Raw genomic sequence first — 15,201 nt, forward strand, 5'->3', positions numbered from 1 at the left:
TCCACACACACTTATTAACAACTAGTGGGTTAGCGTTTTCCCTGGTTTGGGCAATGTGTTTTAGGTAAAACCTAATTAAGCGTCTAAATTGTGACTGGCTAGGAGTTTGGGGAGAAACGGAGAGAAGGGAGGGCAAGTGGACAGGGTTGCAAAAAGAATAGTGTGTGGTGTGTAAATCAGATTGGTTGACCCAAGAGTCACCTAGATAAGCTTCATTGTAGTAAACAAAGTATTGATGTTAAAAGAATTGGATAAAGCTGAAATTTAGCAACAGTGAATATAACACCTTCTTCTTTAAACTCTGATCCTTTTATGTATTAAAAGTAACTCCAAATTCTGTTTTCTAGCTCTTTCAGACTACTTTCTGCTTGTTTTGAAAGATGATACGATAGCCTGCCCAAAATTGAGTATGAAATGGTTAAACAGTAAAACTCAGGATCTCTGCAGACACAGTTCTTTTTAATAGTGTCGTTCCTGGCATCCGTGAATTCTTCCCAATAGCCAAGGCCTTTTCCCTTCAGATTGGAACAACACACTTCTTCCCACTGAACATCCAGAGGCTATAAAACCAGTCTCCTTAACTCCCATCACTCAGCCTTCCCCTCTTCCCACTTGGCAGCCTGTGGGGAAAAAAAAGAAAGAAAGAAAAACTTACAGGCAGCAGCTGAAAAGCATTTTAGAAACAAAATGTTGGTGATGACACAAAGACAGAAAGAACCCCCTCTGAGTAATATATAACTAGGAACAGGCACTTTTCAAATACACTGCTCACTAAAATTAGGGGATATTTCAAAATGAATATAAAGCAATTAAAAAAGAAGCATTTGATTTTCTTTTTTTATTAAACAAGAACATCAGAAAAGCAAACGACAAGTCAAAGGAAATTGTTCGATTATGCAAATGAGATGCAAAGCCGACTTTTATTTCATGGGTGAAAATACACCATACAAAAAGCTGAAAGTACTGGAGTATATGCACGTCCCCTGATCCCCTAATTTTTGTGAGCGGTGTATATTGGAAGACAGTAATTTCTCTAAACTGCAATTGATAAATGGTCAGTTCTTAAAATTCAAACTTTGAGGCACCACCGGTAACAGAGACTGAAAATTCTGTCTTCTAATATAAGGTCCTTCATATAAAAACAGTATAAGCTCCAAACAAGAGCATCTGGCTCAGAATGAGCTAACTTTATCAGAACAAAGTCAAGACACACAAGGAGTTCGATCATTCTTACTATGAAGAAATTTTCATTTAATCATTTGAACCGCAATAGATAGTAATACAGTTCATTGTAGATACTATGCTTGATTGAGTTTATTATAAGGCAAACTATACATAGCTAATGCATGTGTAAATTTGGTCATTCAGAATTAATGCTGTCTCCTGTGTTTATAAAATCTATAGTTACATAAGCTCTTTGATTACTTGTATTGACGCACATATCTATAGTAAATACACTTTTCCTGACAACTGCAGGCAAAATTTTGGTTTTTAGAATGAAAAACCAGATAAGCAGCATGGTGTGCAAAAGGCCACCTTAGCTAGACTTACTCTTGTCTAATATGCCACGGCTTTCCTGCTACTTATTGGTGGTTTGGTTTTCTCTGAATTCCTCTGGTTGTATATTAGTTTTAGAAACTTCACAACTGAGTGTTGGCTGTGCTTTGCTGAAATGGAACCCTAAAGTCAACATCATGGCTTTCTTAGATGCATTAATGGTCTGATCCAGAGAGCATTAAGACCTTAGCATTTTCCTTCTGTTATCTGGAAGTTTATATTACATCACTCTGAAAAATGGCCTCATTTTGAATGCCCTCTCTCTCCTTCTTCCTCTCCTCTCCTCTCCTCTCCTCTCCTCTGCTCTCCTCTCCTCTCCTCTCCTCTCTCTCTGTCTCTCTCTCTCTCTCTCTGAAAAGTGCGGCTATTGATACATAATAACTTTTCCACCTACCCCTCAGAGTTGACGGCAACATGAATAAAACAATCAGTATTTTTTTTAATACATGAAGTATTAAAAAATAATACTGTCCAAGGAGGAAACATGACTCAGGGGCCTCACAGGGCTGACGGCCACGGGATGCAGATTTCATTTAGGGAAGAAAGGTCAGAAATAATAAGGGAATTTCCCAGTGACACCAGACAATTCAGGAACATGGGTGGCAAGAAGAAAGCTCCCCCTTCCCCTCCCCTGCTCCTTCCCACCTCACTGTCTCACCCTTATGGTCAGACTTTCTCACACAGCGGTTTCTTCCCCCACCCTCCCGATCATGAACTGACCATTCATTCATATTGCTCAGTGAATTCATGGGAAATACATTCACCACCATTCGAAGCAGCATTTGTGAGGAGCGCGAGTGCCCATTCCTGCTCTCAATGGCTGAGGACAGAGAGGAAAAAAACCAAAAAACAAAAGACTGACCTAGACCCACACAGTCTGAATGTCCTAAGCCGAATGGAAGGAAACTCCAGATAAGCTCTACTCTATAGATTCTTGGTTTCTTCCTTTCTGGCTACTGGGGGGGGGGGGAACGTGCATTGCTGGCCAGCTCCCTTGAAAGTAATCTCTCCTTTAGCCTTTACGTAGCAGTGATGCCTGAAGGAGGACCAGGTGTTGGATAGAAGGCTTGCTACCCTTGGGTACATCAGAAGCATCCAGCAAAGGAGGGTTTTGATTGTTTGTCTTATTTTTACTATAAGACTTTCCTTCAATGCTGGGAGAACTTGAATACCCTCACGAGGGCTTAGTCATCATTCTCCTTGGTCTACTCCCAGTGAGGAGACACTCTTGCTGATGAGATTGCTCATATCCCCCGGTTGTGTTGAGTCGACAGAAACAGAACCAGAACCGCTGCTGTAGAGGCTCTTCACTCAACCTCCAATAAGCTAAACTTCTGCCAATGAAGAAAGCTAAAACGCTGCAGGAAGGCAGGGCTGCGACTAATAAAAAATCCGAGGACTCCCCAAGGTCAGGACCGTTTGGCCCAGACCATGGAGGAGTCTGAAGGATCACTCAGCATCCTTAAGAAGATCATTTTACTTAAGGAAAGGAAAGTACACTCTCCTATCGTTTGCCTTTGGTCTTCTACATGAAACAAGTGCAGAATGTGTCCTGTTAAGGGCCAATGTCAACATTTCCCTACGTTGGCGTTCAGCCCACATTTAGAGCACTCTGGTGTGTTGGAGTGGAAATTGAGTTCGTGTCCTCAGTCCCACATTAGCATCTTCCTGTGGGCCCAAGGCAAAAGGCTGAGGTGCCATGCCTCTTCTTCCTGTCCCCTAACCCTACAAAGCTCACACCTTACCTGTTCTGTGGCTTTGCACTGACATAACTAGTAGCCAGACGGAATGCCTGCCTAACAAGCACCTCCAGACTTGTGAGACAGCTGCCACAAATGACAGTTGGCCAAAGGGTGGTTAGTTGTGATGCGTTTAAAGGATGGTAGGGTTCAAGAAGGCATGCTTTGGCTCATGTTTTACAATGTTGCCATTACAAGAACAACTGCAGTGTTATGCAATGTGTCTCGGTTTCAATTTATATTTCACTTTACATAGAAGGCAAACATAAGACATAGAGCCTCTTGATGTCTTATCAGGTCCCTGCATTTGGGCTGTTGCTTCTAGGATTCCATTCGTATCTTTGAACATACTTTATCAAATGAACTAAGTCTAGATATAAGTCTCTCTAACAGGAGAAAGTAAGATTCATTTAACTTTCAAATCATCATGGGTCAAAGCTTTGGTCAGAGAAGATGGAGGAAAAAATGTGTAAGATTGGAGCAAGCAGGATGGGGTGTTCCCATGAGATTTCTGCCATGTATCTTTGGCCTTTGTCTTGAGATGTAGCAATAAGCACCCTTAGTGTTCTTAATGACAACATATATAAGTTAGTGAATTCCTACCAATATGAAGAAACCAGCCTTCTCACTTTCTTCTCTGAACAAAATGTGCTTCATCACATGCTCAAGATATCATTTAAGTTCAGTGTTAACTATAATTTATTTACTATAAAGTAACTTGGGACATACAATTATTCCTTATTCTTACTATATGTTATCAAAATGAAATGCAGTAAGTGTACTATATCACCTCTCCACAGAAAGATGTCATTTGTTTTCTACTGAGTTTATCAATTTTTTAAATAATTGAAAAAGGATAAAATGTGTACAAAAATTCTGTTGAATAGAATCTGTCCTTTTTGATTATGTAAAACGTAGTTTAGAATTGTTATTATAAACTTTCACTGAACTGGAGTTGAGTTAAAATGCCAGCTGAAAAGTGTTCTTGATTTCAAGTTGCTTTAATGCTACAAATTAGAATACAAGTTAAACCTCTAGAAATAAAATATATTAATTTGGTTTACAATGGCACCTAAGTTACCACCCCCACACAGACTCTCAAACGCCTCTAAATGCCTTAAAAATATTTTAAAAAGACAAAATCTCACATCACCACCTAAAACTAAGATTCACGATCATGCTGTTGCAAAAGTCATAGAAGTATATTCATTAATACTAAAGCTGATGAAATGAAACAGAAACACTCAGGAGCCTATGTTTACTTTCCCGCTAAAACCATAGCAAAAGTTGTTCATCTAAAAGAAAGTAAGAAGATGTTTTATGATTTTTCTGACTGCCACCCCTAGTTTGAAATGGCGTATTCTGGAATAATAAGAAAATGTGGCAGCAAAATCCAGGGCTAGAAGGAGGGAGTATTGGTAAAGTAAGGATAGAGGCTGATTAGTTGTAATCTACACAACAGTTACATAATATTCTTTACATACAGTCAAGATTTGTTAGCAGTCTCAAGATTTTTAGATTGAACAGACTGAGGACAGGAATTTTGTTACTTATTCACTGTAACAGCCCCAGCATCTAGGTACACAGAACATGCTCAAAAAATGCAAGGGAGGGAAGGAGGGGAGGAGGGGTATAGACCTGCTTACATCTAACAGTAAGATTCTAACACCTCTTGGGAAGACATTTGTCCTAAATTATTTTCTCACGATTAGAAATAACTTTGAAGTCAAACGTCATTCCTGGGAAATTATTTTGAGACAAGCCTCTATTATATTTACACAATGGCATATCTAGTCAGTGGTGTAATCCTAGGTATACACCCATACTACATATTACACTTGTCTATATTTGAAAAACATGCTGGGGTACTTTTTATGGCCCCTGTCCTATGCCATATTATCCTTCTGAGATTCTTGAATCTAATCAAAATAAAATCAGTAGGAAGGGTCATTCCTTCCTGATTCTTCCAAACCTATCTCTTCTTTTCAAGGATAGTCTTATTAGGAATAAACTGAAACTTCCCTGTTCCTCCCCACCTCACTCCATCTACAACACACAAAAATTTTTTTGATTAATTTTTTATTTTTTTAGATAGAGAGGGGGGTGAAGGGGGGGTGGGAAGCATCAACTCGTAATATGTAGTTGCTTCCCATATGTTCCTTGACCAGGCAAGCTCATGGCCCCAAACCAGCAACCTTAGCATTCCAGGTCAATGCTCTATCCACTGCACCACCACAGGTCAGGCTGCAACCCAATTTTAAGAGGAGAAATTTACGACTCCCGAGAGATACCATACAGAGCCTTGTACTCAAGAGAGACCAAACAGAGGCATTTACAGTTCCATGTGAGAGCTCTGTAATGAAAACAAGGTAAATGAACCAGGGCTGTTATTTCATAAGAGTTGGGGTCAAAATCACATTATGGAGGTCAGTAAATCACATTATGGGTATGACTGCTCATGGGTTCTGATCAGTAGGGATGGAAAATCATAATGGAAGTGAGGCTATAGAAGCTGAGCGTTTATTAGGGGTGGTTGGATAATTTATCTTGTGTCTGTGACTCTCTGAAATAATCTCATCTTTAAAAAATTTTTTTTTATACAGAGACAGAGAGAGAGTCAGAGAGAGGGATAGATAGGCACAGACAGACAGGTACAGAGAGAGATGAGAAGCATCAATCATTAGTTTTTCATTGTGACACCTTAGTTGTTCATTGATTGCTTTCTCATACGTGCCTTGACTGGGGGGCCTTCAGCAGACCGAGTAACCCCTTGCTTGAGCCAGCGACCTCGGGTCCAAGCTGGTGAGCTTTGCTCAAACCAAATGAGCCCGTGCTCAAGCTGGAGACCTTAAGGTCTCGAACCTAGGTCCTCCGCATCCCAGTCTGACGCTCTATACACTGCACCACCGATTGGTCAGGCAAATCTCATCCTCTTGCTGTGAGATGTTACCACAGATTTGCTACTCATTTGTCAAGCAAAGCAGTGTCAGAGAACTATGCACGAAATAACTATTCATTGCTATTGGTAGCCAAGACTTGGAGAAAAATGAACTCTAGGACTGTCTGCCCCTTTTTGATTTTCAGATGGCTGAAACCTTTAGAAAAAGTCTGGGTTTATTTTTTATTTTTAAGGTTCAGAGACTTCTCAGAAGGTCAGTTGATCTTGGGAAGCTTCGGATCCCATATTTAGATTGTTAAAGATATGTTTTAAATAAGAATATTTGGAACTGATCCAAAAATTTAACTTAAAAGATTAAAAAGGATTGTAAGATAAATAGGATTTCAACTGCCACCCCAACCACTTGTATTTCTTCATTTACAATGAGACATCATCACAGATCCTCTCCCATCGAGGCAGCCATTGCTCAGATTCTAGATTTTTCCATTGTCCTCTCACAATTTGATTTTTTTTTTCTCTTAGCCTTCACCTTGTGCTCATTCTTTGGACTTGATGACTGAATTTGGCTAACCCAATATATACATCAGGATTTCTGTAGTTGTAAGTAATAAAAGTATTAAACCCAAACTGGCTTAAACCACACAAGTAATGTATTGGCTTATGTATTGAAAATGTCAGAGTTCAGACACATCCTAGTGCAAGGGCTCCAGTGATAACTTCAGGATTCCTTTTTTCTGTGCTGTGACTCAATTTTGACTGTGTTAATTCCATTCTCAGATAGACCTTCCCCATCGGGCCCCCAGATGATTATCATCTGCTCTGAGAACAACTTCCTCTTAGGTTAAACTCTGATAGAAAAAAGTGGGTGTCTTTAACTCAGAATTCTAAAAAAAAATTAGTACAGAGATTCACCCTGATTAGACCAGTCTAGATCTCATTTCTACCCTTGTTCCAAGAGAATATGGTATGTCACTTGACTTAGGTCTCAATTCAATTTCCAACCCCAGAACCCACCAGGAATGAAATGGAGAAGGGATGGGTTTCAAAATAAGCAAGAAATATCTATTATATCCAGCTTTGACCATTAGCTCTTCCTAAGCTGAGATTATACTCAACACTCTGGCCATATGGAGCTCCCCACACCCCTGATTTGTTGTGCTGTATTTCTTCATGCCATCCTGCATGCTGCGCTACATGGAATGGAGTCTGGCCAGTCACCTGCTTATCACAAAAGAGAGTAAATGAACTTACTCCAGGATGTCGATACATAGGACTCCCTCCAATGAGGCACACTAGCAACACTGAGGTTGCCATGGAGCTATAAAAATGAGTGTTGTTGCTTCCTTGGTATATGGGTCATATACACTAAAGCACATATAATTTAAAAACCTATCCCAATGTAGGAAGAATGATGATAAAATGTCTGCGTCAGATGTATAGTACCCAGAGACACTCAAAGTGGTGGCCAATAAAATTTGGGAATGTTTTCATTTCTGTTGTCTTAATAATACTTAAAGACTTATCCTCCAAGCAATTAATTCCTTTGAAACTACTAGGCACCTGATGTGACCATTCAATCTAGAGAGAAGAAGGCCAACTTCAACTATATGCAGAACTGGGAAGCTAAGTAGTAAAGGGAAAGAAGTAGACTTATTAGACTTATTTTGTGATTTCCTTTTTTGTTTTTGAGCATATGAATAGAGCTAAAAGGAGAAGTTCAAACAGATCCCATCTCATTCATCATACATTTATCAAGAGCCTGCTAAGTGCCAGAGCTTGGCATATTACATTGAAATGAAATGAGTCAGACCCTCAAGTATAAATAGCTTAGCAGGAAATGGGTGTTGTGAACAATCCACACGTGAACACACACATTAACAGATGCCCCTAAAGGTGGCAGTAACCCTGACTAAACCATGGCACCCTTCCCACTTCCAGCCTTCCCACCTGGAGCAGAAGAGAGTGGCCTTGGGCTTTCCAACATGCTCTGCCCTCCTTGGCATCTTCCACGTGATGTTTCCTCCTTCCCTTTTTTCCTTCCCATTAAATCCCGCTGTGTCAAGACCATCACGGCACTTCACGCTGCTTTCCCAACTGTTATGAAAGGCCTGTGGACTGGAAGATGGCTCGCTGAATAATTTAAAGGCAGCTTCTCACTTCCAGAAGCAGTGCTCCAGTTACCTAAGATAGCCCTGGGCCACCGAGCTTTCCGCTGATGCCCAAGACAGGTACACGCTGATGGTGGCTTTGGTGAAAATAGTCGATGAATCAACAGTGCCAAAAACTATCCCCAAATTCTCAAAAGTTACGGACTTCACCCAAAACTGAGGAGTGGTGGTGTTTGTGGAAGGGGAACTGGTTAGATTAGTTGGTCAGGAGAGTGAGTGAAGATGATCACCTGTGCTGTAACAACACATTCAGGATTATTTGTAATTTTTTAAAGCAAGCAAGGAAGTGTTATCTACTTCCTCCTTACTGTGGGCAGCCCTTCAGTTATTTCAATAAGCATCTTCGGCAGGGAATGCAGAGTGACACAAATCAATACGTTTGTGCCTAAATACAGACAACAGTGAGACTCTTGATATGAGCAAAACGATGTACAGAAAGCTCCCTGACAAGATTTGTTCATTCAAATCCCCGACAACATTTTGTTCGAACAATTCCTCCGAGGATCATACTCGCACGATTTCTAGGTGTGACTACTGAACTAGGCTGATTTCATCAGGGCTGTGTAACTAATGCAAGCTAACAGAGGAAGAATGGAAACTAATCCAGGAAACAAGCTCCTCTTTATATCCACCATGTGAAGGTTGCATTTATTAGTTTAATTAAGCTCCTGGATTAATTTAGGTAAGCCCTCCTGATTCATTCCTTACTCAGCATGAGCCCAAGCTGGGTTCACTCTAGGACCCGAGCAAGTCAAGACTCGTTGAAAGATGGGGAGTTGTGGGGGGGGGGGGTGCTGTTCAACAGGAGTTTCCTTATGTAAGGGAAATAATAGGAGAAAATTGAATGATTGTTATAGTGTACTCAATTCCTCCCTAAGGCTGATATACCCAGTACACATAACTTATTGATTTGTACTTTCCAGAAGCATCTTTTGGACATTTCACATGCACCAGGCACACAGAAAGAGAGGTCCCCCCCCCTTTAAGCAGTTCATAATTCTAGTTGGGTAGGCAGAGCTGGGTGCAAGTAACCAGAATTCAATATGACTAATGATTTATTAACAACATGAACTAGTTACTACAGCAACCTAGAGGAGGTGACAGTTAATTCTGCCTGTCAAGAGAGTTGGGAAAGTTTTAAAAAGCTGAGGACCAAAATAAAACAACAGCTAAAGCCCCTGTCACCAATATGGAAAAGAAAGAAATGTTCAGGACATTGAACAAAAGTATCTTTCAGTTCTTCTTGAAGCCAGAAATTGTGACAGACCTCAGTTCAAAGGAACTGGTGATCCATTCATTCAATACTCATTGAAGAGGGGGACCTCTCTTTCTGTGTGCCTGGTGCATGTGAAATGTCCAAAAGATGCTTCTGGAAAGTACAAATCAATAAGTTATGTGTACTGGGTATATCAGCCTTAGAGAGGAATTGAGTACACTATAACAATCATTCAATTTTCTCCTGTTATTTCCCTTACATAAGGAAACTCCTGTTGAACAGTGCCCCCCTCCCCCACAACTTCCCATCTTTCAACGTGTCTTGACTTGCCCGAGTCCTAGAGTGAACCCAGCTGAAGGACTATGTATAAAGAACTACTCTGAGCCCCTTGTGGATGCAAGTATGACCAAAAAAAGGACCAAGACACCTGGAGCTCCATGTGCAAGGGAAACATTGACTTTCTCTGGCTGCTGTTATGGCAGAGACTGGCTAGGTGCTCACTGACCACTCAGAAGACTACATCTTCTAGAATCTAGACCCTTTGCAATAGCCAGAGGAACATGACCGAACATGATGCAACACTTTCAGGTCTGGGTTCTAAAATCTCCATGATATCCTCTTCTTGATCTCTCCTTTTCTGCTGGTCAGCTCAGTTAACATGCTATACAGAGGACTCCAAGAGGGCCATAGAGGACAGAACACCCTAAAAAATGGAAGGAGCCTGGATCCCTGAGTCATCACTTAGCGGTGAGCTGTCAGACCTGTTTTGAGTTGTGACGTGAACAAAGAATAAACATTTATTGTGTTAAACCACTAGATTTTAAGGCTGCTTTGCTAATGCAGCTAATATTAATTACTCTGACTAATGCAACACAAAGAGATGTCTGAAGTCCTGTTGTTACACAGACAAGCTTCCCTCGAATCGCCAGAAATTCAGGTTACAGTAATATGAATCAGAGAGAATTTGCAATCCACTAAGAGGCTAGAGAAAAAGTGAATAAATAGGGACCCAAAAAATGAGTTTGTTTTCTTATTGTAGCCCTTAGTGATGAGTCACAAAGCCACAAGGAAATGTTTAAGGAAGGATTGTTATAGGATCATTCCCTTTTCAGAAGTGCCAAGAGTTGGGAGCTTATTTGACCTTAGTGAAGTCTTTGAGAAGCTCCCTGTATGATCAGCTCATAGGTGTTTGTTTAAAACCTTGACTCATCATTGCCATGGCTTTCTCTTTTATTTCTGCATGGCAATTAAAAAAGAAAACAAATTTGCCCTAGCCGATTGGCTCAGCAGTAGAATGTAGGCCCAGCGTGTGAAAGTCCCAGGTTTGATTCCCAGTCAGGGCACACAGGAGAAGCACCCATCTGCTTTTCCACCCTTCTCCCTCTCTTTCCTCTCTATCTCTCTCTTCTCCTCCTGCAGCCAAAGCTCCTTTGGAGCAAAGTTGGCCTAGGAGCTGAAGACAGCTCCATGGCCTCTGTGTCAGGTGCTAGAATGGCTCAGGCCACAACGGAGCAATGCCCCAGATGAGCAGAGCATTGTCCCTTAGTGGGCATGCCGGGTGGATTTTAGTTGGGCACATGCAAGAGTCTGTCTGACTGCCTCCCTGCTTCTAATTTTGGAAAAATACAAAAAAAAAATTTAAATAGTGTTCAAAGTCCATTTTTCCTCAACCAGGACTTTGCTAACAAATGCTCTTTAAGTAGACATAACTACAAAACAAAATATGACCAAAACTTTTTTTCTTTTTAAAAACTAGTTGACCTGGAACCCTTGGAGGAAAAACTGCTCGTGTGGGATGTATAGACTTCATTTCTTTTCATCCTTTTTTTCCATTTCCTTGAGACTTGGTGAAGGCACAAAACCAGAGGTGTGCAATGGCAGCCCTTTCTCTCATGGACTACCAAGTAGAACTGGTGACAGGTAATATCTGGCCAGGGAAAGTGGATCTGTGACTTCCCTCCTTCTCTGTTTTTTTTTTCTTTTTATCCAAACTTAACTTATCATACATGCTACCACATGGATGTAGCTTGAGAACATTGAGCTAAGAGAAAGAAGCAAGACACAAAGGGCCACATGTTGTATGATTATTGCATTGATATGAACTATCCAGACTGGGCGGATCCATGAAGACAGAAGATGAATGGTTGCTGGAGGCGGGGAGACTGAAGGGGAAGGGTCTGCTGCCTAATGAGTACAGGGCTGCCTTTTGGGCCAATGAAAATGTCCCGGAACTAGATTATGATGATGATCACACTACATTCATAATGTGCAAATTCCCCTGGATTATACACATTAGAATGGTGACTTTTAAATGCATTCTACCTTGAGTTATAAATATCTTGGTTTTGGGGGTTTGTTTAGAGGTACCTTAATATTAGCTGTTGCCTTCCTTGCCCCACATGTTTCTGCCCCGTCTCCCACTCATCCTTCCTGAAGTTCGGTATGAATAATGGGAGCATTAGGAGCAGTAGAAATTAAATGCTGCTCACAGTAGCCAGACTGGCAAAAAACACACAATTCAACTTTAGGGCGGAGACCAACTGCCAAATCAATAGAAAATCTGAAAGAGGAAGTCATGTGCTTTTTAGACAGGTCTCAGGGGAGACGGGGCTTCCATTGGAGCAGACACAGACCTCTAGGTTCCTGAATGAGAGATTAATAAACAAAGAGCAAAGAAACAGGCCTGGTTCCTTCCTACTTGTATCTCTTCAACTCATGTTGGTGTTACCTACAGATTTGATCAGTTTTTTTAATCATCTGACTCCCAGGACTAGCTTTTGTGGCAAGGCAGACTCCTACAGTGGAGAATAGAGTGCCTACAGGGCAGAAAGGAAGCTGGTGTTGGATCACGACTGGCATGCTGATCCCTGAATTGCCACCCTGTCCCTGTCCCGGAATCAGGGTGGGTAGAAAGGCACAAGGCTTGAAGAAAACAGACCGCAAGACACTTGACATTCTCCCTTCCTGTCTCAGGCATGCTTTCTCCCAGTGACAGGTTTCAGGGTCTCTGCCTGGGCCCAGAGACAAAGGGCTTTGTGGACAGGTGGACGTGTCACCTCACCCAGAGGCTCAGACCCTTCACCAGAGGCCCCAGGCTCTTCAGTTACAGTTTCCAAGCACTTCAGGGTGTGAAGTCAGCAAGATGTCATCAGACTCTGCCTGGTCCTGCACGACAGAAAGCAAACACTTGGCGGTTTTGCCTATTGAGTCCTGTGTTCTAGCCCCACTTTGATGATATGAAGACCATCAAGCTAGCCGGCCGCAGCCCCTAAGGCCGAGGGGCACCAGAGTCTGCCTGGCTCACGAGCAATTATTAAATTTTCAGGAATCTTGCAAGCTGGTTCTTAAGCAAAAGCAATATTTTAAAAAGTTATATTATAGTTGAAGTTAATGGTTATACAGCCAACTCTTGAACAACATGGGTATGAATAGCAGGGATCCACTTATGCACAAATTTTAAAAAAAATAAATACAGTAAATGTATTTCCCTTATGACTTTCTTAATAACCTTTTTTACTAGCTTTATTTTAAGAATATAGTATATGAATCATATAACACAAAATATGTGTTAATCTTCTTGATGTTGTCAGTAAGGCTTCTGGTTAATGATAGCCTATTCATTTTTGGAGAGTCCAAAGTTGAAGGTGGATTTTCAAGTGTGCAGGGGTCAGTGCCTCTAACCCCTACATTGTTCAACAGTCAACTATAATTCTTATGAGAGCGATGGATAGTCAGTACTGTAGGCTGCAGTTTGCACGACAGATGTCATTTACAGGGAAAAGATTTAGCATATTGGAATGCAACGTTATTTGTCATATCATGGCTGAGCTGCAACAACAGGTTGGTTGACTGTGTGAATTCAGTGAAAAGCAGCAAAAGCATTTTGTGAGGGTCAGTTGGTTATGTGGAAATTACAATAAAGTGTGTTGTAGATTTTATTATTTGCAAATTGCATCCCAAACTCCCCTTATGTCAATAAAATTCATAATAAACTCATAAATTCAGTTATTTTTTTCAGAGAGCTGGCTGTTAAACATTACCAGCACAGCACTGCCTAAAGGTCGGTCACTCCTAGTAGGAGACCTGAGGTGAGTCATTTGTTCTTTTTCCCACCTGTGCAATGAAAGAGAGAAAGAAGGAAGGAAGGAATGGAGGGAGGTGAAGAGGGAGAGAGGGAAGGAGGGAGGAAGGGAGGGAGGGAGGAGGGTTATTCTACATAATACTACTCCTTGCATTTCAAATCTAAAGCAGTGAAGAAAATGCTAGATAGGAAACATACAGAGCTCTCTCTTTGTGCAGGTAGAGCAGGTGACTCCTAACCAGGATGATTTGAGAGACCACCAAAGTGACAACCAGAATTATCCATTCCTCGGGCTTGCTCGAGCCTGCCACTACAGGAAATTCACAAGACTCGAGCACCCTTCCTTTGGGTGAGCATTGCCTCCTGTAGCATTCCCCTGCCTCCAGTATCACTCATTAGCACCTTAGCCCACAAGTGTGTATAAATAACTACATACGACCTTGAAAAGCACTGAACTTCTTCCCTTGGAAGTAAGACAGAATTAGAAGTTCTGGTGTGAGGAGGGATCTGGGAAAGGCTCAGGCATTGGCCTTGGCCTCATGGTACAGCCCATGAATGAGGAACCTCAGACAGAGCTGGGCACGGGCACTGGAACCTCAGACAGAGTTGGGCACGGGCACTGAAGGCCAGTTTAAGGGCTTTGCAAAGACAACTGGGAGACCTCTTGAGGCTGTGTCACCTGTGGGCCAGCCTGGTGTGGATACTGGCATTGAGCTTGACTATTAAACCCCACATGAGCCCTGGCCGGTTGGCTCAGTGGTAGAGCGTCGGCCTGGAGTGCAGAAGTCCCGGGTTCGATTCCCGGCCAGGGCACACAGGAGAGGCACCCATCTGCTTCTCCATCCCTCCCCTCTCCTTCCTCTCTGTCTCTCTCTTCCCCTCCTGCAGCCAAGGCTCCATTGGAGCAAAGATGGCCCAGGCGCTGGGGATGGCTCTGTGGCCTCTGCCTCAGGCGCTGGAGTGGCTTTGGTCGCGGCAGAGCGATACCCCGGATGGGCAGAGCGTCGCCCCTTGGTGGGCGTGCCGGGTGGATCCCGGTCGGGCGCATGCGGGAGTCTGTCTGACTGTCTCCCCGTTTCTAGCTTCAGAAAAATACAAAAAAAAAAAAAAAAACCCACATGAAAAATAAGGTTAGAGTGAATCCTAATCAGAGGCAGACTTAATAGCGGGTGCACTGGGCACGCGCCCTGGGCCTCAAGTTCTGAAGGGCCCCACAAAACCCCAACTTTACACTTTTTTTCTAATGACAAGAGGCCCAATATTTTCTTCTGCGCCTGGGGCATCAACCGACCTTAATCCACCTCTGATCCTAATGCAAACTATGGAGTCTGGGTGATGATGATGTTTCAACATAGGCTCATAGACTGTAACAAATATCCCACTCTGGTGGGGCACGTTGATGGTAGGCAAGGCTCTGCACATATGGGAATAGGCGATGTCTGGAGACTGTACTTTCTGCTCAATGTTGCTGTGAACTACAAGTACTAAAATAATAATATTAGTAAAGTCTATTTTTAAAAGAAGAGGGAGTTAAGATTCGA

At 42.1% G+C, this 15,201-nt stretch overlaps 1 non-coding gene across 1 annotated transcript; it reads left to right on the plus strand.

The window, feature by feature from the left end:
* Positions 1–14,397: 14,397 nt before the first annotated feature.
* Positions 14,398–14,473, plus strand: TRNAS-GGA (transfer RNA serine (anticodon GGA)). The gene has a single exon. It is a non-coding gene; the product is annotated as a tRNA-Ser (tRNA).
* The last annotated feature ends 728 nt before the right edge of the window (positions 14,474–15,201 follow it).

Source organism: Saccopteryx bilineata, chromosome 1 (assembly GCF_036850765.1).
Source record: "Saccopteryx bilineata isolate mSacBil1 chromosome 1, mSacBil1_pri_phased_curated, whole genome shotgun sequence".
Lineage (NCBI taxonomy): Eukaryota > Metazoa > Chordata > Mammalia > Chiroptera > Emballonuridae > Saccopteryx > Saccopteryx bilineata.